Here is a 24,462-nt window from a genome sequence, read left to right as displayed (position 1 = left end):
TGCTCAGGTCTTTGCGAGTCTAGGCAGCAATCACAGTCTAGACTTAGGTTTGCCAACCCTCCAGGATTGGCCTGGTGTTTCCAGGAATTGAAGGTCAATCTCCAGCACACTGCTGTGTGCAAACCTGGAGAAAAATCATTGGGACATTAAAAAGGAGAGCTTTTTTTTGTAATTTTATTTGAATACCTTTCTTTGCCACATCTAAAAATATTGAAAATGGTGGGGGGAAAGGCTGTTTGGCTGACAGTCAAGCATCATCCAATTGGGTAATGAGTCTTTTTTTGCTTTCCAATTGGTGAAGGAAAGCAGCGTGTCACAAGGATGAATGTGCTGGCTGGCGAATGGCTGGAGCATGGGGGCAAGTCGTGTGACGAAACCTTCAGGAATACATTTAATCACAGTTGGTAACCATACCTAGATTTCACATTCATCCCTTGTTCACCTAGTTAGTAGGAATATCTGAGCCAACCATATGCCATACCCAACAGGAGTCCAGGAGCAAAGGAACTCCGATGTTCCTGCTGAAATTATGTCAGAAGTCCAGCAAAAGAGCTGTAGATGTTTGGGACCTTTTAGCATCCCTTACTATAGTTTCGGATGCCCTCCACCATTTTAATCGTTTTCACTTTCCTGACCATAACCATCTCCTTTTCACCACAGAGGTCTAATACCACTAAGCCTGCATTCCCAACAGGACAGTCTGGGGGTTCTTCATTTCTTCCTTGAACAGAGGCACAACCAGTGCCCATTCACCACCATTCCTCTGCTTGCCTGAACTTGTTCTCTTATTGAACAGCTTCTACTTTAACCCCACTCACTTCTTCCAAATAAAAGCTGTTGCTATGATGACCTGGATGGGTCCTAGATATGTTTACCTTTTTGTGGGATATGTGGAACATTCCTTGAACCCAGTTCTACTCAGGTTCCTTCCCTCACCTCTTTAAATGGTACAATGATCACTATATTGGTGCTGCTTCCTGCTCTCACCCCACACTGGAAAACGTCATCAGCTTTGCTTCCAATTTTCATCCTATAAGACATAGGGGCAGAAATTTGGCCATTTGGCCCATCGAATCTGCTCCGCCATTCAATCATGGCTGATACGTTTCTCAATCCCATTCTCCCGCCTTCTCCCCGTAACCTTTGATCCCCTTACCAATCAAGAACCTATCTATCTCTGTCTTAAATACACTCAATGACCTGGCCTCCACAGCTTTCTGTGGCAATGAATTTCATAGATTCACCACTCTCTGGCTAAAGAAGATTCTCCTCACCTCTGTTCTAAAAGGTCTTCCCTTTACTCTGAGGCTGTGCCCTCGGGTCCTAGTCTCTCCTACTAATGGAAACATCTTCCCCATGTCCACTCTATCCAGGCCTTTCAGTATTATGTAAGTTTCAATCAGATCCCCCCTCATCCTTCTAAACTCCATCGAGTATAGACCCAGAGTCCTCAAACGTTCCTCATATGTTAAGCCTTTCATTCCTGGGATCATTCTCGTGAACCTCCTCTGGAACCTCTCCAGGGCCAGCACATCCTTCCTGAGATAGGGGACCCAAAATTGCTCACAATATTCTAAATGTGGTCTGACCAGAGCCTCATAAAGCCTCAGCAGCACATCCCTGCTATTATATTCTAGTCCTGTCGAAATAAATGCCAACATTGCATTTGCCTTCCTAACTACCGACTCAATCTGCAAGTTAACCTTAAGAGAATCCTGGACTAGGACTTCCAAGTCCCTTTGCACTCCAGATTTCTGAATTCTCTCCCCACTTAGAAAATAGTCTATGCCTCTATTCTTCCTACCAAAGTACATAACCTCACACTTCCCCACGTTGTATTCCATCTGCCACTTCTTTGCCCATTCTCCTAACCTGTCTAAATCCCTCTGCAGCCTCCCCGCCTCCTCAATACTACCTGTCGCTCCACCTATCTGTGTATCATCTGCAAACTTAACCAGAATGCCCTCAGTTCCTTCATCTAGATCATTAATGTATAAAGTGAAAAGTTGTGGTCCCAACACTGACCCCTGCGGAACTCCACTAGTCACCAGCCGCCATCCTGAGAAGGACCCCCTTATCCCTACTCTCTGCCTCCAGCCAGACAGCCAATCTTCTATCCATGCTAGTACCTTGCCTCTAACACCATGGGCTCTTATCTTACTGAGCAGCCTCCTGTGCGGCACCTTGTCAAAGGCCTTCTGGAAGTCCAAGTAGATAACATCCATTGGCTCTCCTTTGTCTAACCTACTCGTTACCTCCTCAAAGAATTCTAACAGATTTGTCAGGCATGACCTCCCCTTGATGAAACCATGCTGACTTTGCCCGATTTTACCATGCACTTCCAAGTATTCTGAAATCTCATCCTTAATAATGGACTCTAAAATCTTACCAACGACCAAGGTCAGGCTAATCGGCCTGTAATTTCTCGTCTTTTGCCTCACTCCCTTCTTAAACGGGAGGTTACATTAGCGATTTTCCAGTCCTCTGGGACCCTCCCTGACTCCAGTGATTCCTGAAAGATCACCACTAACGCCCTCACTATCTCTTCAGCTATCTCCTTCAGAACTCTGGGGTGTAATCCATCTGCTCCAGGTGATTTATCCACCTTCAGACCTTTCAGTTTTCCTAGCACCTTCTCCTTGGTAATGGCCACCATACTCTCCTCTGCCCCCTGACTCTCTTGAACTTTGGGGATGTTACTCGTGTCTTCCACCGTGAACACTGACGCAAAGTACCTATTCAGTTCCTCCGCCATTTCTTTGTTTCCCACTACTACTTCTCCAGCATCATTTTCCAGTGACCCAATGTCCACTTTTGCCTCTCTCTTACCCTTTATATATCTAAAAAAACTCTTGCAATCTTCTTTTATATTACTGGCTAGTTTATCCTCATATTTAATCTTCTCCCTCATTATTTCTTTTTTAGTTGTCCTCTGTTGGTCTTTGTAGGCTTCCCAATCCCCTGGTTTCCCACTGCTCTTCGCCGCATTGTATGCTTTCTCTTTAGCTTTTATGCTGTCTCTGACTTCCCTTGTCAGCCATGGTTGCCTCGTCCTCCCGTATGCTTCTTCTTCCTAGGGATGAATTTTTGCTGTGTCTCCCAAATTACTCCCAGAAACTCCTGCCATTGCTGTTCCACTGTCTTTCCTGCTAGGCTCATCTCCCAGTCAATTCTGGCCAGTTCCTCCCTCATGCCTCTGTAGTTGCCTTTATTCAACTGTAATACCGTTACATCTGATTCCAGCTTTTTCCTCTCAAATTGCAGGGTAAATTCTATCATATTATGGTCACTTCCTCCTAAGGGTTCCTTCATCTTAAGCTCCCTTATCAAATATGCCTCATTACACATCATTAAATCTAGAATTGCCTGTTCCCTAGTGGGCTCCACCACAAGCTGCTCCAAAAAGCCATCTCGTAGACATTCCACAAATTCCTTTTCTTGGGATCCACTACCAACCTGTTTTTCCCAGTCTACCTGTATATTGAAATCCCCCATGATCACTGTAACCTTGCCTTTCTTAAACGCCTTTTCTATCTCCTGGTGTATCTTGTGCCCCACATCCTGACTACTATTCGGAGGCCTGTACATAACTCCCATTATGGTTTTTTTACCTTTGCGATTCCTCAACTCTACCCACACAGATTCCAAATCATCTGACCCTACGTCATTCCTTGCTATCGATTTAATTTCATTTCTTACTACCAAAGCAACCCCACCCCCTCTGCCAACCTGCCTATCTTTTAGATAGGATGTATATCCTTGGATATTTAGCTCCCAGTCCTGATCCCCTTGCAACCATGTCTCCGTGATACCCACCACATTATTCCTGCCAATTTCAATCTGCGCCACAAGCTCATTTACCTTATTTCGTATACTGCGTGCATTCAGCTACAACACCTTCAGTCCTGTATTTCCCATCCCCTTTCTCATTGTCGTCCCTTTATCTGATGTGCTTGAAGTTAGATTCCTAGCCCTTTCCAAACACTCTGTCCTATTTTGTGTTCTGGAGAATTTAATAGCCTCTCCTGGGCTCTCCTTTCTTTTCAGTTTTTTCATAATTTTCCATGAAGTTGAATCCACCCCCCCCACACGCTAACCTGCTGCTTTGTTTCCCATTAGTCATACTTCTTAGAGTTTTACCCTTCCCTTCCCCCCCACTTTCTAGTTTAAAGTCCTGTTGACCACCCTATTTACCCTTTTCACTAGAACATTGGTCCCAGATCGGTTCAGGTGGAGACCCTCCCAACGGTACAGATCCCTCCTGTTCCAATACTGATGCCAGTGCCCCACGAAATGGAACCCCTCTTTTCTGCACCATTCCTTTAGCCACGTGTTTACTTCCCTTATTCTCGCATCCCTATGCCAATCTACATGTGGCTCGGGTGGTAATTCGGAGATTGTAACCCTTGAGGACCTGTTCTTTAATTTAGTTCCTAGTTCCTGATAATCCCCAAACAGGTCGTCTTTCCTAGTTTTACCTATGTTATTTGTCTCGATGTGGACCACAACAACTGGATCCACCCCCCTCCCTCTCCAATATCCTTTCAAGCCGGTCAGAGATGTCCCTCACCCTGGCACCGGGCAGGCAACATACCATGTGGCACTCTCGATCCTGCTTACAAAGGATGCTATCAATTCCCCTAATTATAGAATCCCTTACAACTACCACTTGTCTTTTTGCTCCCCCCTCTTGAATGGTCTCCTGTGCCATGGTGCCTTGGTCAGCTGGCTCATCCTCCCTACAGCCCTCTTCCTCATCCATACAGGGAGCAAGTACCTCGTACCTTTTAGACAAGATCAAGAGCTGAGGCTCCTCTGTTCCTGAACACAGGATCCCTCTATCTGCCTCACTTGCAGTCACACCCTGCTGGTCCTGACCACTGACTGAATTTGAGGTACTTAATCTACCGGGTGTGACCGCCTCCTGAAACAAAGCGTCCAGGTAACTCTCCGCCTCCCGGATGTGCCGCAGCGTCTGGAGCTCGGACTCCAGCTCATCAATTCTGAGCCGGAGTTCCTCCAGCAACCAACACTTGCTGCAGATGTGGTCACTGCGGCTCGCAATGGGATCTGCCAGCTCCCACATCATACAGCTACAACACATCACCTGCCCAGCCATCTCTACTTAGTTAATTAATTTATTAATTAGCTTTGCAATGTATTTTTTTACAAATGTGGTGCAGATTTCCTACCAACCAATCAGGTCACAGCTTTCCTGTGACGTCACTTTTTCAGTTTTGGCTTCAGTTACTCTGTGCCCTGAGGTCACCACTCCGGTGCTCCTCCCTCCAAGTCTGCTTCCTGGAGACAAGGCCGCGAATCCCCGAGGTAAGCTAGATTTATACTCACCGCTCCGGTGCTCCTCCCTCCGAGTCTGCTCCCAGGATTTAATCACCAATCAGCTGCTTTTTCTTTAAAATCCACTTTCAGAAGAGTGTCCCTCGCAGGTTTGGTGCACTCCTGAAGGCACTGCCTCGTCCTCGCTCCCTTTTTTTTTAGGTTTGAGGAGGGAGAGATGGAAACACTACAGCAATGTAATGTTTGGGGCTATTCCATTCTTTGACAGTGGGTCCTCCTCGATTCCCTCCTGAGACGTGGTGTCTGCACTGACTTCTCCCAGAATTTTTTCTTTTTTTGAAAAATATACTTTATTCATAAAATATCTGGAAGAACATTCCAAAACATTTCAAAATCACCATCACAAAAGCACAATCAGAATCAACTTTTACACATGGATCACAAGGTGCATCAATACAATCAATGAATATTACATCATTTCAATATGGTCATTACAGACAATCAGACACCTGCGGTCTGTCCGCAAGAAAGACCCAAACCTCCCTGTCGCTTGCCATTTTAACACTCCACCCTGTTCTCTTGCCCACATGTCTGTCCTTGGCTTGCTGCATTGTTCCAGTGAAGCCCAACGCAAACTGGAGGAACAGCACCTCATCTTCCGACTAGGCACTTTACAGCCTTCCGGGCTGAATATTGAATTCAACAACTTTAGATCTTAAACTCCCCCTCCCCCCATCCCCACCCCGTTTCTTCCCCCCCCCCCAACCCCCGCTTTATTTTTTTATTTTTTTTTTCAATAATTTATATAGATTCTTCTTTCCCCACCTATTTCCATTATTTTTAAATCTAAAACTAAAACCTTGTTAGCCTTTCCACCCCACCCCCACTAGAGCTGTACTTTGAATATCCTGTCCTCCATTCTTAATTAGCACTTTTCTCAGACAAAACACCTCTTTGACCCTTTTGTCTGTGACATCTTTTGATTATCTGCTCATCTCCACAATCACCACACCCTCAATGTGTCTCTCTCCACCCCCCCCCCCACCCCCCCACCTTAAACCAATTTATATTTCTCCCTTCTTCTAGCTATGCTTCAGTTCTGCCGAAGGGCCATGAAGGCTCGAAACGTTAACTGATTTCTTCTCCGCCGATGCTGCCAGACCTGCTGAGTTTTTCCAGGTAATTCTGTTTTTGTTATGGTATTGGAGTTATCAACATACATCATGTTGCACTCTGAGATGCTTCAATACAATTATAATACAATTAGTATTCAATACATACATTCATTTTGAGCTGTACAGCCCAAGGGGCTCTCAAAAGTTCCCAGCCTCTCGGTGCACTGTGGCAGAAACATCTTAGACAGCGACCTTTCCCCATTGCGCCTTTGCGATGGCTGCCCCAAGCTTTAGTGCGTTACTCAGCACGTAGCCCTGGACCTTGGAATGTGCCGGTCTGCAACACTCGGTCGGGGACAACTCTTTGCACTGGAAGACCAACAAGTTTCGGGCAGACCAAAGAGCGTCTTTCACTGAGTTGATGATCCTCCAGCTGCAGTTGATGTTTGTCTCGGTGTGTGTCCCTGGGAACAGCCCGTTGAGCAGAGTCCTGTGTCACAGAACTGCTCGGGATGAACCTCGACAGAAACCACTGCGTCTCTCTCCAGACCTTCTTTGCAAAGGCACAATCCACAAGGAGGTGAACAACGGTCCTTGTGACATTAAAGTTGAGGGTATCTAATGTACTGCTGATGGTTAATGTAGTATAAGGGTATCTTGCATAGCAAGGGCTCGTGTGGGATTAGGAAACAGCACCACCCATATTGTAATGTGAAGAGTCACATGACCTGATACCAGAGTCGTCTGTGGACTGGACAGGGACCTGTGTAGAAGCAAGCATGGAGTTAGCTCATAGCTTGGGCTCTCCCTCTATATATGTACATAGTTAAGTGTTATCAATAAACACTTAGGCCAGAATTTTCAGTGCTCCAACCCAACTGGATGGATGGCTGCTGGGTAACAAGGGCTATCCCCTCAAAAGTTGACTCATGACGCCACTCCACCATCCAAGAACAGAGGCTGAGCAGCAGTACAATAGGAGCCACACATCCACAAGGGCTGTGGTAGAGAGAACCATCGGCTTTCTCAAGATACGCTTCCGATGCCTGGACCGTTCAGGGGGTGCACTCCAATAACCCCCAGATCGTGTGTCACTGGTAGTGGTTGCATGCTGTGCTCTCCATAATCTGGCACTGAAAAAGGGAGATGCAGTAGATGAAGATGTAGACGCAGATCCAGTTGCACACGATGAGTCCAGTAGTGAGTCCGAGGATGAGCACGCACAGGAAAATGCTGAGGGGGTAGACGCTGATCCGGGCATACTCCAGGGAGGCAGGGACATCCGGGAGGCTTTAATCCAATGAAACTTCAGCTAGCCCACCACAGATGGATCTCCAACACACACCAGGGCTGCATACTCTATACTCGATACCTGAGAGCAACATCTGCCTGGTTGGGAACATTAACTATGTGCCTTGTCAATAAAGCTCAATGACAAACAAGTCACTCAAAACATCATGGGTTCTCATCTACCTGCAGAAGTAAGGAATAACCCTGAGCCATATTCACATGTAAAAATTTAATGAATTAACAAAATAAGGCAGAAAAGAAACTGAATGCAAAGGTGTTATGCATCTCACCAACTTGTCATCAACTCATAGCGGGGCAACACAAAACCACCAGTGAGAAGCCCATGATGTGCCTAAGTTGCCTTAAGTTTATGCTTCCGGGTGCTACATCTAGGTGATCGCTCCACACTGGCACTGGCATTTTAGACAGCCTGCTCATTCTGCTGTGCTGTTGGCCTCGATGACGTTGGCAGGCGTCCTTTGGCCCATGGAGCCTTTGATGGCCCTGCCTGCGAGGGAGCGACCAGTTCCACAATTGGCATCTCCCCAGTCACTGCAGCCTCATTGGATCCCACGGTCACTGGCAGAGGGGCAGAGGAGCTGCTACCCTCATCCGGAGCGCCATGAGAGGAGCTCGCAGAGATGACAGGCATCTGCTGCGCTGACGTGAGGTTGCTTCGGACCTCTCTGCTCACCATTTATGGATGGGCACTGAGCTGGAATACTTGGTGCCCAAAACATCGCCCACACTAGCACTGACCAGCTGAGGTCAATGCCGCTGTGAGGGGTTGCAGGTCCGAACACAACCCCAGGAGGCCCTGATTGTTCTCCTGGAGGAGCCTCTCCACGAGAGTCGCCACTCCCTCCATGGAGGAAGCATGGCGCTCGGCCATGAGGCTCATTGCATCGGTGATGCTCTGCATGGACTCCTCCAGCACGGAGACCATGCCACACATTCCATCATGTATCTCTGCCAGATCTTCCCGCATACCCTGCTGCACATCCAGCGTCTGCTGCCTCATGGACGACTCCAGAGGCACATCATCAACCATCGACTGAGCATGTGCCTGGTCCCCTGCAGTCCTCCGACTGCTAGAGCCATGGGCACTCTCTGCCTATGCCTGCAACTCAAGCGAGTGTGAAGTGCCTTCACCACTGTGCCCCAGGACACTAGCTGATGATCTAATCCCCACCGAGGTGCTAGTATCTGCGCTGGTGCCTGCCTGACAGAGATGGTGTGATGCTGGTGATTCTATTTGTTCTGGGCCCTCAGGTGTTAATGGTGGCCCCTCTGCCTCCTCCTCCCAGCCCTGCTCCGGTGATGCTGAAAGGAAGAACAAGGACATTTGATTAGTTCAAGTAGAGACAATGTCAATGTACATGCCTGGCCCCCGGATCAGTATGCGCTCATCCTTCCATAATCAATGGGAAAACCATGTTGGAAGCTTCAATCACTGAACATTCAACAGTGGGATGGCTGCTGGGACACACATGGTGACCTCACTGCCATCGGGGGACCTGGGCACATGGCGAGACTCCAGCTCCGTCGCCTCTTGCTCGTATCTGGTGATTACGGCCAACTGGGCCTGGCCTCCGCCAGTCCGCATCCGGCGGCATTGTGCGCAGTCTTCTCTTGAAAAGGAGAGAGCAGAATTGATTAGTCCAGCCTGTATCTGGATTCCCATCGCGTCTCTGCCACCCCCACCTGACTGGGACATTGCAGGGCTCCTGTGAATCATCACCCCACAGCGGCCGAACACACACCAAGGAGCCAGGGCTTTGCCCACATGCTGCCTCCATCACATTTGCCACCACACGGTTTAACCTTGCAAAGCAAGGATGCACAAGCATGTGGAACGCCAAGGCAGCAGAAGGATCGGTGTCTCGCCACCTGGATGTTCCCCGCCCAGCGTGTCAGCAGCCTGACTTTGACATGTTTTGCAGTTCCAGCACTGCACCTAGGTGCAGATCCTTGAGGTTGCCCCCAAAACAGTACTGTGGGTGTGAGTCTACCACATGCAGCAGGTGCAGAACCTAGCTCAGCACAACCCTCTCAGGGTGAACTAGGCATGGGCAATATCGGATCCACCCGATGGGGGACACATGCCGTCAATGATTCAATGCTGTCACTACACTCAGACTTGGGGGTTGTGGATGGTGGGGGTCTGGGTGCCCGGGGGGAAAGCCTATCTGCTGGGTTAAGTGACCAATGCCAACATGGTACACACCCTTCCCGAGCGCAAGAGGTCGTTGAAACGCTTGCGGCACTGGACCCACATGCGTTGCACCATGTAATGGGAGCTAACTGTGTCTGCCACCACCCCCCCCAGGCACGCTGGGTCAGGTGGGGGGCCTCCCCTCCAATCCCTAGGAAGGAGGACCTCGCGCTGTGCTGCCACCTTCTCCAGGGGGGCAGCTAGGCACTTGTCAGAAAAGCAAGGGGCAAAGTGCCCCGCTGACCTACCCTCCTGCCTGGCTTGATCACCAGCAGTGCTGTGGGGAAGCCTTCTGTTTGCCGTGATGCTCAGCCTTTGCAAGACTGCCTGGGTCACCAGTGGACCCGGCAGCCATTGCAGTCCCACCGCCGCCCGCCCACTCCCGCTGTCCTCAGGAGCTTCATTTCACGCTGGGCGGACCAATTAAGGGTTCCGTGCCCGCCTGCCCCCGCCCACACGCTCCCAAACTGCCCGCCAACAGGGAGAAAATTCTCCCCTTAATGTTGAACCATACAAGACTCCGAACTTCTTTGCGAGACCTACTGAACGTACAACAAACAACGGGTTAACTGACTCGATTGATAAACAGCTTTCACAAATGGAATGCTGGCATTTATTGCAAGGGGAATTCATTCATGGGATGTGGGCTTCGCTGGCTGGACGAAGTAGGGAAGTTTTACTGCAGCTGTAGAGCACTGTGTATAGTTTTAGTCTCCTTATTTGAAAAAAAGATATAATTGCATTAGAAGCAGGTCAGAAAAGGTTCACTCGAGTCATCCCTGGGATGAGGGGCTTATCTTTTGAAGAAAGATTGAAAAGGTGGGCCTATATCTATTGGAGTTTAGAAGAGGGAGATCCTGAGGGGGCAAAAACAGAAAATGCTGAAAAAACTCAGCAGCCTAGCAGCTTCTGTGGAGAGAGAAACAGTTTTTTTTAATTCATGGGATGTGGCCAGCATTTATTGCTCATCCAGAATTGCCCTTGTTCAGAGAGCGTTTCAGAGTCAACTACATTGCTGTGGGTCTGGAGTCACAGGTAGGCCAGACCAGGTAAGGATGACAGATTTCCTTCCCTAAAGGACATGAGTGAGCCAGGTGGGTTTTTACAACAATCGACAATGGTTTCATGGGGCAGAATTTCCCTGTTGGTGTGCGGGGATGGGCCCCGCACGCGATGCCTAAAATGACGCACGGTGATGTCGGGCAAGCGTCCCGGTGTCACCGCGCGCCATCGCGATATTTCAGTGGGCGGGCACGTGATGATCATTAATTAACGGACCACTTAAGGCCCTTGAGGCACCAATTGACAGCGATTTTTCGGGGCCCGTGCGATCTTCAGGTCATCGCATGGACACAACGGGCAGGCGGATAGGAGACATTTGTATAAACCTCATCCACGGGAGGAATAAGAGGGATCAGTGGGGTCGTGAATGTGCTCTGTCAAATATTTAATTTGGAAAGTTACTGATACTTGCCTGTGTGAGCAGAAATACTTCAAAACTCATTCCAGCTGCTTGGACAGAACTCACAACCTTCAGGTCAGCACTCTACAGTGAAGATCTTTTTTGGGGCCTGCAGGTTTCAGGAAGCTTTCCCTTAGCCTGGGAATAGGAGTTGTGCTCTCCACTGGAGGCACCTCTTCTGAGGAGGAAGGGAGGGCCAGAAGGTGGAGGAGGCCAGGTGTGCACATTCAGCCTCCAGGGGAGCCACCTTTGGAAGGAGAGGCGCAGACACAAGGGGCGCAGGGCCAGCAGGGAGTCCAAGGCAGAAGGGGCTGCAGAAGACGCCACTATCCTGCTGCCAGGATATACAGACAGCAAAGCATCAATATGCCTGAGGTGCAGTGCCAAAAGGAGGCTCCATCTCTCAAGAGAGACAGTCAACTCCATCTGTCAGATGATAGGCCCTGAGATCTCTGCTAACTGTGTGGGTGGACACCCCATGCCAGTGCCTCTAAAGGTCACAGCTGCCCTCAACTTCTACGCCTCTGGCCCCTACCAGGGATCAGTGGGTGGCCTTTGCAGTATCTCCCAATCAGCTGTCCACACTTGTGTCAAGCAGGTGACAGACGCTCTATTCAGGCGTGCATTGACTTTCATCCACTACTGCTGGGACGAGGCCAGCCAGACAGAGCGAGCCAGAGGCTTCGCGGCCATTGCTGGCTTCCCCCGTGTCCAGGGTGCAATAGACTGCACTCATCTGGCCATCAAGGTGCCAGCAGGTCAGCCAGTGCCTTTGTCAACACGAAGGGCTTCCACTCCATGAACGTGCAGATAGTGTGTGACCACAGGATGCTGATTCTACAAGTCTGTGCAAGGTACCCAGGCAGCTGCCACGATGCCTACATCCTCAGACACTCCCAGGTGCTGGGGCTCTTCAGTGCTCCAACCCGGCTGGATGGATGGCTGCTGGGTGACAAGAGCTGTCCCCTCAGAAGGTGGCTCATGAAGCCTCTCCACCATCCAAGAACAGAAGCTGAGCAGCGGTACAATAGGAGCCACGCCTCCACAAGGCCTGTGGTGGAGAGAACCATTGGTCTTCTCAAGATGCACTTCCACTGGCTGGACTGTTCGGGGGGTGCACTCCAGTACCCCCCAGATCGTGTGTCACTGATAGTGGTTGCATGCTGTGCCCTCCACAATATGGCGCTGGAAAGGGGCAACGCTGTGGATGATGAAGGTGTAGATGCAGTGGCTGCAGCTGCACACGATGAGTCCAGCAGTGAGTCCGAGGATGAGCACGCACAGGGAAATGCTGAGGGGGTAGATGCTGACCCAGGCATACGCCAGGGGGGCAGGGACACCCGGGAGGCTTTAATCCAACGACCCTTCAGCTAGTACACCACAGATGGACCTCAGCCAAAAGCTTGTGCTGCAGGCTCCATACTCGATACTTGAGTGCTAAAACTGCCTAGATAGGAACATTAAGGGCCTTGACAATAAAGCTCAGTGTGACACAACTCACTCATAACACCATGGATGTTATCCACCTGCAGAGGAAAAGAGTCACCCTCAGCCATGGTCACATTTCTAAATTTAATATAGAACAAAATGATCTTAAGGAAACAAAATGACAAAGGTATTAAATACCACACCAACTAATCATGACCTCATTGCGAGGCAACACAAAAGCACCAGTGAGAAACCCGTGGTGTGCTTAAAGGTGCCTTAAATTTACGCTTTCGGGTGCTACATCTTGGTGCTGCCCCATCGCTGGCACTGGCATTGGAGACAGCCTGCTCACTGTGCTGTCCTGTTTGCCTCGATGACCTTGGTGGCCGTCCTCTGGCCCGTGGAGCCTGTGCTGGCCCTGCCTGGGAGGGAGCTGTCAGTTCCACGGCTGGCATCTCCCCAGTCGTTGCAGCCTCATTGGATGCAATGGTCGCTGGCAGAGGGGTGGAGGAGCTGCTACCCTCATCTGGAGTGCCCTGAGAGGAGCCCGCAGAGATGACAGGCAGCTGCTGCACCGACATGATGTTTCTTTGGACCTCCCTGCTCACCATTGATGAATGGGCACCAAGCTGGGAAACTCGGTGCCCAGACCATCTCCCACACTGGCACTGACCAGCTGAGGTCAATGCTGATGTGAGGGCTTGCTGGTCCGAGCGCATCCCCAGGAAGCCCTGATTGGTCTCCTGGAGGAGCCTCTCCACGAGAGTCGCCACTCTCTCCATGGAGGAAGCATGACGCTTGGCCATGAGGATCATTGCTTCGGCGATCGTCCACGTGGGCTCCTCCGCCATGGAGGCCAAGCCAAGCATAGCCTCATGTATCTCCACCAGATCCTCCCGCACACCCGGCTGCACTTCCAGCATTTTCTGCCTCATGGATGACTCCAGAGGCACATCATCAGCCATCAACTGAGCATGTGCCTGGTCCCCTGCAGTTCTCCGCCAGCTCCTCCAGCGACTGTGGAGTGCCCTCACTACTGCGCCCCGGGACACTAGCCGATGATCTAATTCCCACCGAGGTGCTAGTATCTGCGCTGATGCCTGCCTGGCAAAGACGGTGTGATGCTGGTGGGTCAGAGACTTCAGAGGCCCCTGTGCCTTCTCCTCCCGGCCCTGATCTGCTGATGCTGAAATGAAGAACAAGGACATTTGATTAGTTAACGTGGAGACAATGTCAATGTGCATCCCTGTTCCCTGGATCATTATGCGCTCATCCTTCCATAAGCAGTGGTCAAGCCATGTTGCAAACTTCAATCACTGAACATTCAGTACGGCTATGGCTGCCGGGACACTAATGGTGACCTCACTGCTGGGCAAATATACCTGCCCGTGGCACCCCAGCCTCACCGACATCAATGGACCTGAGCGCATGGCGCCTCTCCAGATCTAAGGCCTCCTGTTCGAAGTGGCTGAGAATCGCCAACTGGGCCGACCCTCCACCAGTCCTCACCTGCTCGGCGGCATATGTGCATTCTTCTCCTGAAAAGGAGAAAAGAGCATTGATTAGTGCGACTTGTACCTGGACTCTCTTCACTGCCATCCCACCCCAGCCAGAGTGGGACATTGCAGGGCTCCAGTCCCTCATCACTCCACTGCTGCCGCTCACTCATGCAAAGATGCCAGGCCTGTCCCCCCGACCTTGGCCAAATGCTGTCACGTTTGGCACCACATGGTCTAACCTTACTAAGCAAGGATGTGCAAACACAATGGGCAGCAGATAGATTGGTGCCCCACCACCTGCAAGTTCCCCTCCCAGCATGTCAGCACCCTGTTTTGCAGTTCCAGCACTGCGCCTAGGTGCAGATCCTCCAGGTTGCCCCCAAACAGTAACATGAGTGTCACTGTACCACAAGCTGCGGTTGCAGAACCATCTCATCGCCACCCTCTCAGGGTGACCTCGGCATGGCTAATATCTGCTGGCCCACCCAGCGAAGGACACATGCTGTCAAGATTCAATGCAATAACTGCACTCAGAGTTGGAGGGGTGGAGGGGTGTGCGGCCAGGGGAGAAAGCCTATCTGCTGGGTTAAGTGACCAATGCCAACATGGTACTCACCCTTCCAGAGCGCAAAAGGTCATTAAAATGCTTGCGGCACTGGGTCCGGGTGTGCCGCATCACGTCGCGTGAGCTCACCACCTCCACCACCTCCACAACCTCCTCCCAAGCCTGGTCACATGACACTGGTCATGTGGGGGGGTGGGGGGGAGGGTGGGGGGGGCTCCTCCTCCCATCCCTGGGAATGAAGGCCTCCCGCCGTGCTGCCACCTCCTCGAGGAGGGCAGCAAGGCAATTGTCTGAGAAACGAGGGGCACAGTGCCCCCCTGCCCTACCCTCCTGCCTGGCCTGCTCTCCAGCAGCGCTCTGTGCTGTTTGACAGCCTTTGCAAGGCTGCAGGAGCACTTTTAAACAGGCTGCCGGGTCGTCATAGCAGTGCCGCCACCACCCGCCCACTCCCGCTGTCCTTGGGCGCCGCGTTTCCAGCTGGGCGGGCCTTAATTGGTCCACACCCACCCATGCCCTCTCCCGCATGGCAGGCAGAAAATTCTGCCCATGGTCATCCTTAGAATTTTTTAATTCCAGGTTTTTATTGAACTCAATTCCACCATCTGCCGTGGTGGGATTCGAACCCAGGCCCCCAGAGCATTACCCTGGGTCTCTGGATTACTAGTCCAGCAACAATACAACATTGCCTCCCCCAAACATTTTGAATCCGTATGACCCTTCTTCAAACGGACTCGAAACGTTAGCCCTGTTTCTCTCTCCACAGATGCTGCTAGACCTGTGGAGTTTTTCCAGCATTTTCTGTTTTTGTTTAAGATTTTCAGCATCCACAGTATTTTGGTTTTATCTTAAGATCCTGAGGGGATTTGACAACGTAGATACTTGCCATTTGTGGGAGAGACTAGGACCAGTTTAAGAATAAGAAGTCTACCATTTAAGACGGACATGAGGAGATTTTTTTTTTCTCTCAAAAGTCATCGGTATGTGGAGTTCTCTTCTGCAGAAGACAGTGAAGCTGTATCATTGAATTTATTCAAGGCAGAGTTAGACAGATTTTTGATGGGCAAGGGAGTCAAGGGTTATGGGGGGGCAGACAGCAAAGTGGAGTTGAGACCACAACCAGATCAGCCATGATCTTATTGAATTGTGGAACAGGCTCGAAGGGCTGAATGGCCTTCTCCTGCTCCTAAGCCCTATGTTCCTACATACCTGCAGACCTGTCATGTATTAGAATCCGTGTGAACGTCAATGGCACATTTTAGATGGTGATATTTCAACTTCCTATTTTTCATTTAGATACTGCTTGTAATGCCTTTGACCAAACAACTATTTAGGGCTAACAGAAATAAGATCCAATATACCATTAACTATCAGTCTCTGTGATATCCTAACATTTTCTAAAGAAGTTGGAAAACTAGTTGTCTAGCTGTCTAAAGAATTTCAATGCATAGACCTTTAATTAGTCAAGTACTAATGAAAGGGAAAACATTGGCCGGGATTTTCTGGCCATGGGCAAGGCGGCGCCCCAGCCAGAAGCCCATTGACTTGCGGCGGGACTGGAAGATCCCGGCAGTGGGCGGGTACGGAAAACTCCACCCACTGTCATGTGTTTTAGGAGGTTGTTTCCGGAAAATCATAGAATGATACAGCACAAAAAGGAGCCATTTACCTGACATGTTTAAACTGGTTCTTTAAAAGCACCATTCAATTAGTCTCATTCCTCTGCTCTTTCCCTATAACCCAACAATCTTTTTTCCTTTTCCAAGATTAACCCAACTCCCTTTTGAAAGTTACTGTTGAATTTTTTCTCTCCATCCTTTCAGGCAGTGCATTCTAAATCACAATAACTCATTGCATTAAAAATATTTCTGCATGTCTTCTCTGGGTCTTTTGCAAATTGTCTCGAATCTGTTTCCTCTGACAACTGACCTTTCTGACACTGGAAAAGTTTCTCCTTATTTACTTGCACAAAGCCCTTCAAGATTTCGAACATGTCTATCTAATCTTCCATTCACCTTTCCTACTCTCAGGAAAGCAACTCCAGTTTCTGCACTGTCTACACATGACTGACGTCTTTCATCCATAGTCATTGTCAACTACCCTTCAATTTCAAGGATGACATCTGCTCAGGGCTGTGAGTTTCTGCCATGGGTCTTCATGTGACGGAACAGGCCCGTTCTCGACCTACAGTTTTTATGGAAAATGGGGCAGGATGTCCCACGAGGTAGTGGAATCAGGAATGCAGGACTTGCTTTCTTTCTTTCCCTGCTGCTACTCTGCCTCATCATTAAGACATTCTGACTCATGATGCAGCTTGATGGACAAGTTATCGCCATGCTGGGTGATTTGTAGCAAGCTCCTTCAAGCCATTAATGTAAATGCTGCCATGCTTCGAGGAGAGCTTCAGAGTGTCTTTGAAGCATTCTCTTTGCTCTCCTCTGGAACATTGGCCCTTTGAGAATTGAGTTAACAGGACCTGGTTGGCCATCTGAACACAGCGTCCAGTTATCAAAGTTGATTTTGCAGGAGTTTTGCCTGAAATTTTGTGCAGCTGGTTTCAAGAAGGACAGTAGCATTTGTTCAATGGTCCTCCCATTAAATCTGAAGGATGCGGTAGAAGAATTACTAATGGGATTTCTCTACTGCTCTTCTGTGGCTCTGATACACAGCCCAGGCCTCGATGCATACAGGAGTGTGGTGACGAGAACTGCTCTGTATGCTGTGACTTTTATTCTCTTGTGGAGGTGTTTGTTGTCAAACACTCACTGCCATAGTTTGTAGAAGGCTGAGCCACTGCAGCTGATCCAGTGTTGGATCTCCTCGTCAATGGTGGTCTTTTGTGAGAGGTGGCTGACAAAGTATAGGGAAGTGCTCAACATGTTCCAGAGTCTCTCCTTCAATGTATATGGGAGGCGGAATATTTGGGCTGACTAGGTGTGGGTTGATATCTGAGTTTTGTTTTGACAACATTCGAGGACAGGCTGAGATTCTTTCATGCAGAATTGAAGAGATCAAGAGTGTTTGCAAATCTGGTGCAACATGGCCAATAACACTGCAGCCTTCCACAAACTGTAGATCACGTATGTCTATGGTGGCCAGTTCAGTTTTGGCACAGGGGCAACTGAAGTTTTCCATTTCGGCAGTATTTAATGTGGACATCAGAGGGCAGTGATCTTTCATGGTGTGAATAGCCGCTGCCAGGTAAATTGTAAATAGTATGGGGGCTATCACACAGCCTTGGTTGACCCCAGTCTGGATTTTGAAGGAGCCTGTTTCAGATCTCCCACACAAAACAACTGCAGTCACATCATCATGAAGCAGTTGCAGGATTGTGAGGAATTTCTCGGACATCCAAATCTTTGGAACACAATCCACAGAGCCTCGCAAGTTACTGAGTCAAATGCTTTGTGTCAGGTCAATGAATGCAATGAAGAGTTCTTGGTGTTGTTCTCAGAATTTTTCCTGGATTTGTCAAACAAGGACCATGTCAGGGGTTCCTCTTGAACCTTCATCCATGGTGCCATTCTAGTAACTCTCCCCTGCACCCTTTCTAACATCTTGACATTCTTCCCAAAGTATATTGTCCAGAACCGAACACAAAAATCCAGTTGGTGCCTAAACAAGTGGTTTTTAAAAAATATTTAACATAACGTGCTTGAAATAAAGATAAAGGTACATATGGGTAGGTCCACCTTATTTTTGTATATTGTTGATATAATCCGAAATGTAGATATTCAAGCCGCCAAAACAGCCTTATTAATTTTGCTCAGCTTTTGATATTTTTGTGTTTCTGCATTTATTATTTTATCAATTTATCAATGCAGGAGATCTGAGTCACCCATTTACCACCTGCACAGCAGCACACATGGGTATTGTAACAAATAGTTTACCAGTGCTTGAGAGTTACTGACAGTTACTGCTCATTCAGAGCAAAATAGGGCTGGTTGGCAGATCTAATGACCTATTTTTTGTTTTTCTTTTTCACACTGGCATTTGTACATGCCAAAGAGTGAAACTATAAGCCAGATTTCTTTCTGGTGAGTGATTGTAGAAGTTTGGGCTTTAGAATCTTGGAATGCCTATCAATGCAGAGAGAATAATCCACAAGTGGGGAGTATTCCATCACACTCCTGACTTGTGCCTTGTAGATGGTGGACAGGCTTTGACGAATCAGGAGGTGAGTTACTTGCCACAGAATTCCTAGCCTCGGATGTGCTCTTGCAGCCACACATTTATGTGGCCTGTTCAGTTAAGTTTCTGGTCAATGGTATCCCCCAGGATGTTCAAGGTGGGGAAGGTGATGGTAATGCAGGCGAATCTCAAGGGGAGATAGTTAGATTCTGTCTTGTTGGAGATGGTCATTGCCTGTCACTTGTGTGACACAAATGTTACTTGCCACTTATCAGCCCAAGCCTGAATGTTGCACTGGTCTTGCTGCTTATAGACAGAACTGCTTCAGTGCCTGAGGAGTTGCGAATGGTGGTGAACATTGTGCCATCATCCGTGAACATCCCTATTTCTGACCTTATGATTGAGGTCGGGAGTTGAGCGATCCTGGGCAGAACTTAAACTGACCATCGGTGAGTAGGTTATTGGTGAGAAAGTGCCACTTGATAGCACTGTCAATGACACCTTCCGCAACTTGGCTGATGATTGAGAGTAGACTGATGGATACAAAATTAGCTGGAATGGATTTGCCTTCCTTTTTGTGGCTAAGACATACCAGGGAAATTTTCATTAGAAACATAGAAACATAGAAAATAGGAGCAGGACTAGACCATTCAGCCCTTTGAGCCTGCTCCGCCATTCATTATGATCATGGCTGATCATCCAACTCAATAGCCTGTTCCCGCTTTCTCGCCATACCCTTTGATCCCTTTCGCCCCAAGAGCTATATCTAACTCCTTCTTGAAAACATACAATGTTTTGGCCTCAACTGCTTTCTGTTATAGTGAATTCCACAGGCTCACCACTCTCTGGGTGAAGAAATTTCTCCTCATCTCAGTCCTAAATGGTCTACCCCGTATCCTCAGACTGTGACCCCTGGTTCTGGACTCCTCCACCATCGGGAACATCCTTCCTGCATCTACCCTGTCTAGTCCTGTTAGAATTTTATAGGATTCTATGAGATCCCCCCTCATTCTTCTGAACTCCAGCAAATATAAAACTAACCGACTCAATCTCTCCTCATATGTCAGTCCTGCCATTCCAGGACTCAGTCTGGTAAACCTTCGCTGCACTCCCTCTATAGCAAGAACATCCTTCCTCAGATAAGGAGACCAAAACTGCACACAATATTCCAGGTGTGGTCTCACCAAGGCACTGTATAATTGCAGCAAGACATCCCTGTTCCTGTACTCGAATCCTCTCGCTATGAAGGTCAACATACCATTTGCCTTCTTTACCGCCTACTGCACCTGCATGCTTACCTTCAATGACTGGTGTATGAGGACACCCAGGTCTCGTTGCACATTCCCCTCTCTCAATTTATAGCCATTCAGATAATAATCTGCCTTCCTGTTCTTGCTACCAAAGTGGATAACCTCATATTTATCCACATTATATTGCATCTGCCATGCATTTGCCCACTCACTCAGCTTGTCCAAATCACACTAAAGCATCTCTGCATCCTCCTCACAGCTTACCCTCTCACCCAGCTTTGTGTCATCTGCAAATTTGGAGATATTACATTTAGCTCCCTCATCTAAATCATTAATATATATTGTGAATAGCTGGGGTCCCAGCACTGATCCCTGTGGTACTCCACTAGTCACTGCCTGCCATTCGGAAAAAGACCCATTTATTCCTACTCTTTGTTTCCTGTCTGCCAACCAGTTTTCTATCCATCTCAATACACTGCCCCCAATCTCATGTGATTTAATTTTACACGCTAATCTCTTATGTGGGACTTTGTCGAAAGCCTTCTGGGAGTCCAAATAAACCACATCCACTGGCTCCCCCTCATCAACTCTACTAGTTACATTCTCGAAAAATTCCAGTAGATTTGTCAAGCATGATTTCCCTTTCGTAAATCCATGCTGACTCTGTCCGATTCTGCCACTGTTGTCCAAGTGCTCAGCTATTAAATCTTTTATAATGGACTCTAAAATTTTCCCCACTACTGACGTCAGGACGATTGGTCTATAATTCCCTGTTTTCTCTCTACCTCCCTTTTTAAATAGTGGGATTACATTAACTACCCTCCAATCTGTAGGAACTGTTCCAGAGTCTATAGAATGTCGGAAGATGACCACCAATGCATCCACCATTTCTAGGGCCACTTCCTTAAGTACCCTGGAATGTAGATTATCAGGCCCTGGGGATTTATCGGCCTTCAATCCCATCAATTTCTCCAACATTATTTCCCTACTAATACTGGTTTTTTTCAGCTCCTCCCTCTTATTAAACCCCAGGTTCCCCAACATTTCTGATATGTTATTTGTGTCCTCCTTTGTGAAGACAGAACCAAAGTATGTATTTAGTTGGTCAGCCATTTCTTTGTTCCCCATTTTAAATTCCCTTGTTTCAGACTGTAAGGGACCTTCACCAATTTGTCTTCACCAATCTTTTTCTCTTCACATACCTATAGAAACTTTTACAGTCAATTTTTATGTTCCCTGCAAGCTTACTCTCGTTGCCAACATTTCCACAATGTTGTATAGATACTAGTGTTGTAACTCCGCAGAAGCTGTACAGAATTTGCCTTTTAGAGAGAGATGTATATCACTGATCCTAACACTGCACAAGAAAATAACATGTTCCTTTATCTTCATTTAGCACAAGTCAGTCTTACATCTAACTAATTTGAAATCATTACACATCTCCATCTCCAGCTCAGGGAGTTAGAGCATCTTACTGAATTAATTTAAATGGGAAAAATAGAATGCACATTCTTAAAATATTAGTAGACTTTTCAAGTCCTCATTTGTAATCAGCTCATAGTGGAAATTCACGGATGTGCTTTTCTAATTTTCCATTGCTCATTGTGAGCGGGTGAGGCTCTGAAAATCTACCATATTCCTTTTGTTTACTATTCACAAAGAATTTTTTTAAATAAATGAGCTGGAACCGATCACAATGTAAGAGTAGAAATTGCCTTAGCTAGTTAGATTGTGGGCTTAACAGTCGTTTGACTATTGACTCTGGATATTCCCAAGTCTGGAATGTGTCATTCATGCACAGCTGACTGGCCTTTGGATCGGTCACACTTTTTCAGTTTCAATAGTCATTCAAACAGCTGCATTTTTGCCTGGGAGTTCAGAGTGGGGGCTTATGAGAAGCTGGTTCAAAATGTGGCATCTTGTCAGTGCATCAGGATACATTGGAAAGGAAAATAGCCTTGCTTGGAATAGAAAGGCACCTTTCATAAAAATAACTCATACAGCAAGCCTATCAGGATAAGACAGGCTCAATACTACTGTGTGATCCAGGGGATCTGGATCCAAATCATTAAAAAGGTGGCAGACATGAAAAAAGGCTTCTAAAGTAAGGCTATAGAAAAGCTTTCTATGCTAGGCAAATCTCTGCTTTACCTATAGTTCATTTTCTGTTTCCCCATCAAAAACCTTCATACAAGCTTATCTCATACAGTCTTGTCAGATGACAATCTGTTGAGTGATTATGTTTTTTTTCCTTTAGTGGATTTGCAATTCTGCAAGTTTAGTGAGCATATAGAGTTTACAGAAAAAAGATGCATCTTTTGTTGAAGCTTTTCATCTTGCACTCATCAGGGCAAAGTGCAATAAAATACCAACGTCAGGGGAAATAGCATATTTATGCAGTATGAAAAGAGAGTGCTGGTTAATTGGTAAGTGGACTCTGATTGGTAGCGGCATTGCCATGGATAATGCACCAGTGGATGGTGACTGACAGTTAACTGCCAAGCATTGTTTGGAATTTAAACCAGGTAGCTTGACTCTGCTTGGTAAAGACATTGTTCTGGGGAATGAACCAGCGAATGGCTAACACTTATTTTTTTTTAGCTGAAACAGGCACAATGTATGTACATGTTCTTCCTGCCTGCAAAGAGCAGGGCCCTGTGCACTAATGTATGTAACTTCTAGTACACACAAATGTGTGACGCAACAAAAAAAAATCTCTTTTTTCTGCCATACTCAAGTTCTGTACTACCAACTGACTATAGAGTACATAACTGCCTATCCTGTGTAACAGGAAATAAACATGAATCGTACAGTGAGGTTGTTTCACAAATATTTGCTGATCCAATTGCTGGCAATTATTAAAATAAAATGGCAGCATGTAAACAGTTTTGACAAGTAGGTGCATAAAGCAATTAGGAAGGTGAAAGGTATGTAACCTTTTATTTCAAGGAGATTGGAGTAGAATAGTAAGGAGCTCTCACTGCAATTATTCGTGGCTTTGGTGAGACCATACCTGGAATACTGTGCACAGTTTTGATCTCCTTATACCTAAGAAAGGAAATACTTGCCTTAGCGAAGCTATAACAAAGGTTCACAACATTGATTCTTTGGGTGAGAGTGGTGAATGGGGGTGGGGTGGGTGAGGTCCTGTGAGGAGAGCTTGAGTAGAATGCACCTATACTCTTTGGAGTTTAGAAAAATAACAGATGATCTCATTGAAATACATAAGATTCTGAGACGGCTTGACAGGGGAGATGCCGACTGGCTGCTTCTCCTGGCTGGAGAGTCTAGAACCAGGGCAGTGCCTCAAGATAAGGGCCAGGATTTTCCAGCCCCATCATGGTGGGACCCATGATTCGGCGGCCCAGCCAAAAATCCATTGACTTTTGGCGGGACCGGACAATCCCAGTGGCGGGCAGGGCTGTAAAGTCCCGCCAAGGAGACAGTCATTTAGGACTCAGATGAGAAGAAATCTCTTCATTCAGGAGGTTCTGAATCTTTGGAATTCTCCACTCCGGAGAGCTTTGGATGATCAGTCATTGAGTATGTTCAAGACAGAAATCAATAGATTTTTAGGCACTAAGGTGATCAAGAGATTAGGGGATATTATGGGAAAGTGGAGTTAATGCAAAAGTTCAGCTCGATCTTACTGAATGTCAGAGCAGGCTCAAGGAGGTGTATCACCTCCTTCTGCTCCTAATTCTTATGTTTTTAATGTAAGCTCATTGGAGGTTGCCCTGGAGACACGACATTGGTCAATGAAGTGTGCTCACCTCATCAAGCAAGTCAGAAGTGCATTGTTTGCTGGAGGAAGCAATTTATCTTCTTCTGTATGAACAATGAGTGACAGCAGGAGAAGGCATCACAGTGTTGAACAGAAATGGATAAACCTGGCAATTACAAGCCAGTCAGTTTAATAAAATTGTTGGGAAAGTTTTCAGAAATAATAAACAAGAGAAAATTAGTAGTCACTTGCACAAGTATGAGCTAATAAATTACTGCCAGCACAGATTTGTTAAGGGCAAATCATGCTGGACTAAATTGGTTGAGTTCTTTGACGAGAATACTGAGAGGATGGATAAGGGCAGTACAGTTGATATTGTGCATGTGAACTTTTGAAAGGCATTTGATAGAGTACCATATAACAGGCTTGTTAGCAAACGTAAAGCCCATGGAATAAAAGCAGCATGGGGACAAAATGAATAGATGACA

The sequence above is a fragment of the Cetorhinus maximus genome, chromosome 3, assembly GCF_964194155.1.
Source record: "Cetorhinus maximus chromosome 3, sCetMax3.hap1.1, whole genome shotgun sequence".
Classification (NCBI taxonomy): Eukaryota; Metazoa; Chordata; class Chondrichthyes; order Lamniformes; family Cetorhinidae; genus Cetorhinus; species Cetorhinus maximus.
The sequence above is the reverse complement of the archived record's forward strand: the minus strand, read 5'-3'. Positions refer to the sequence as shown.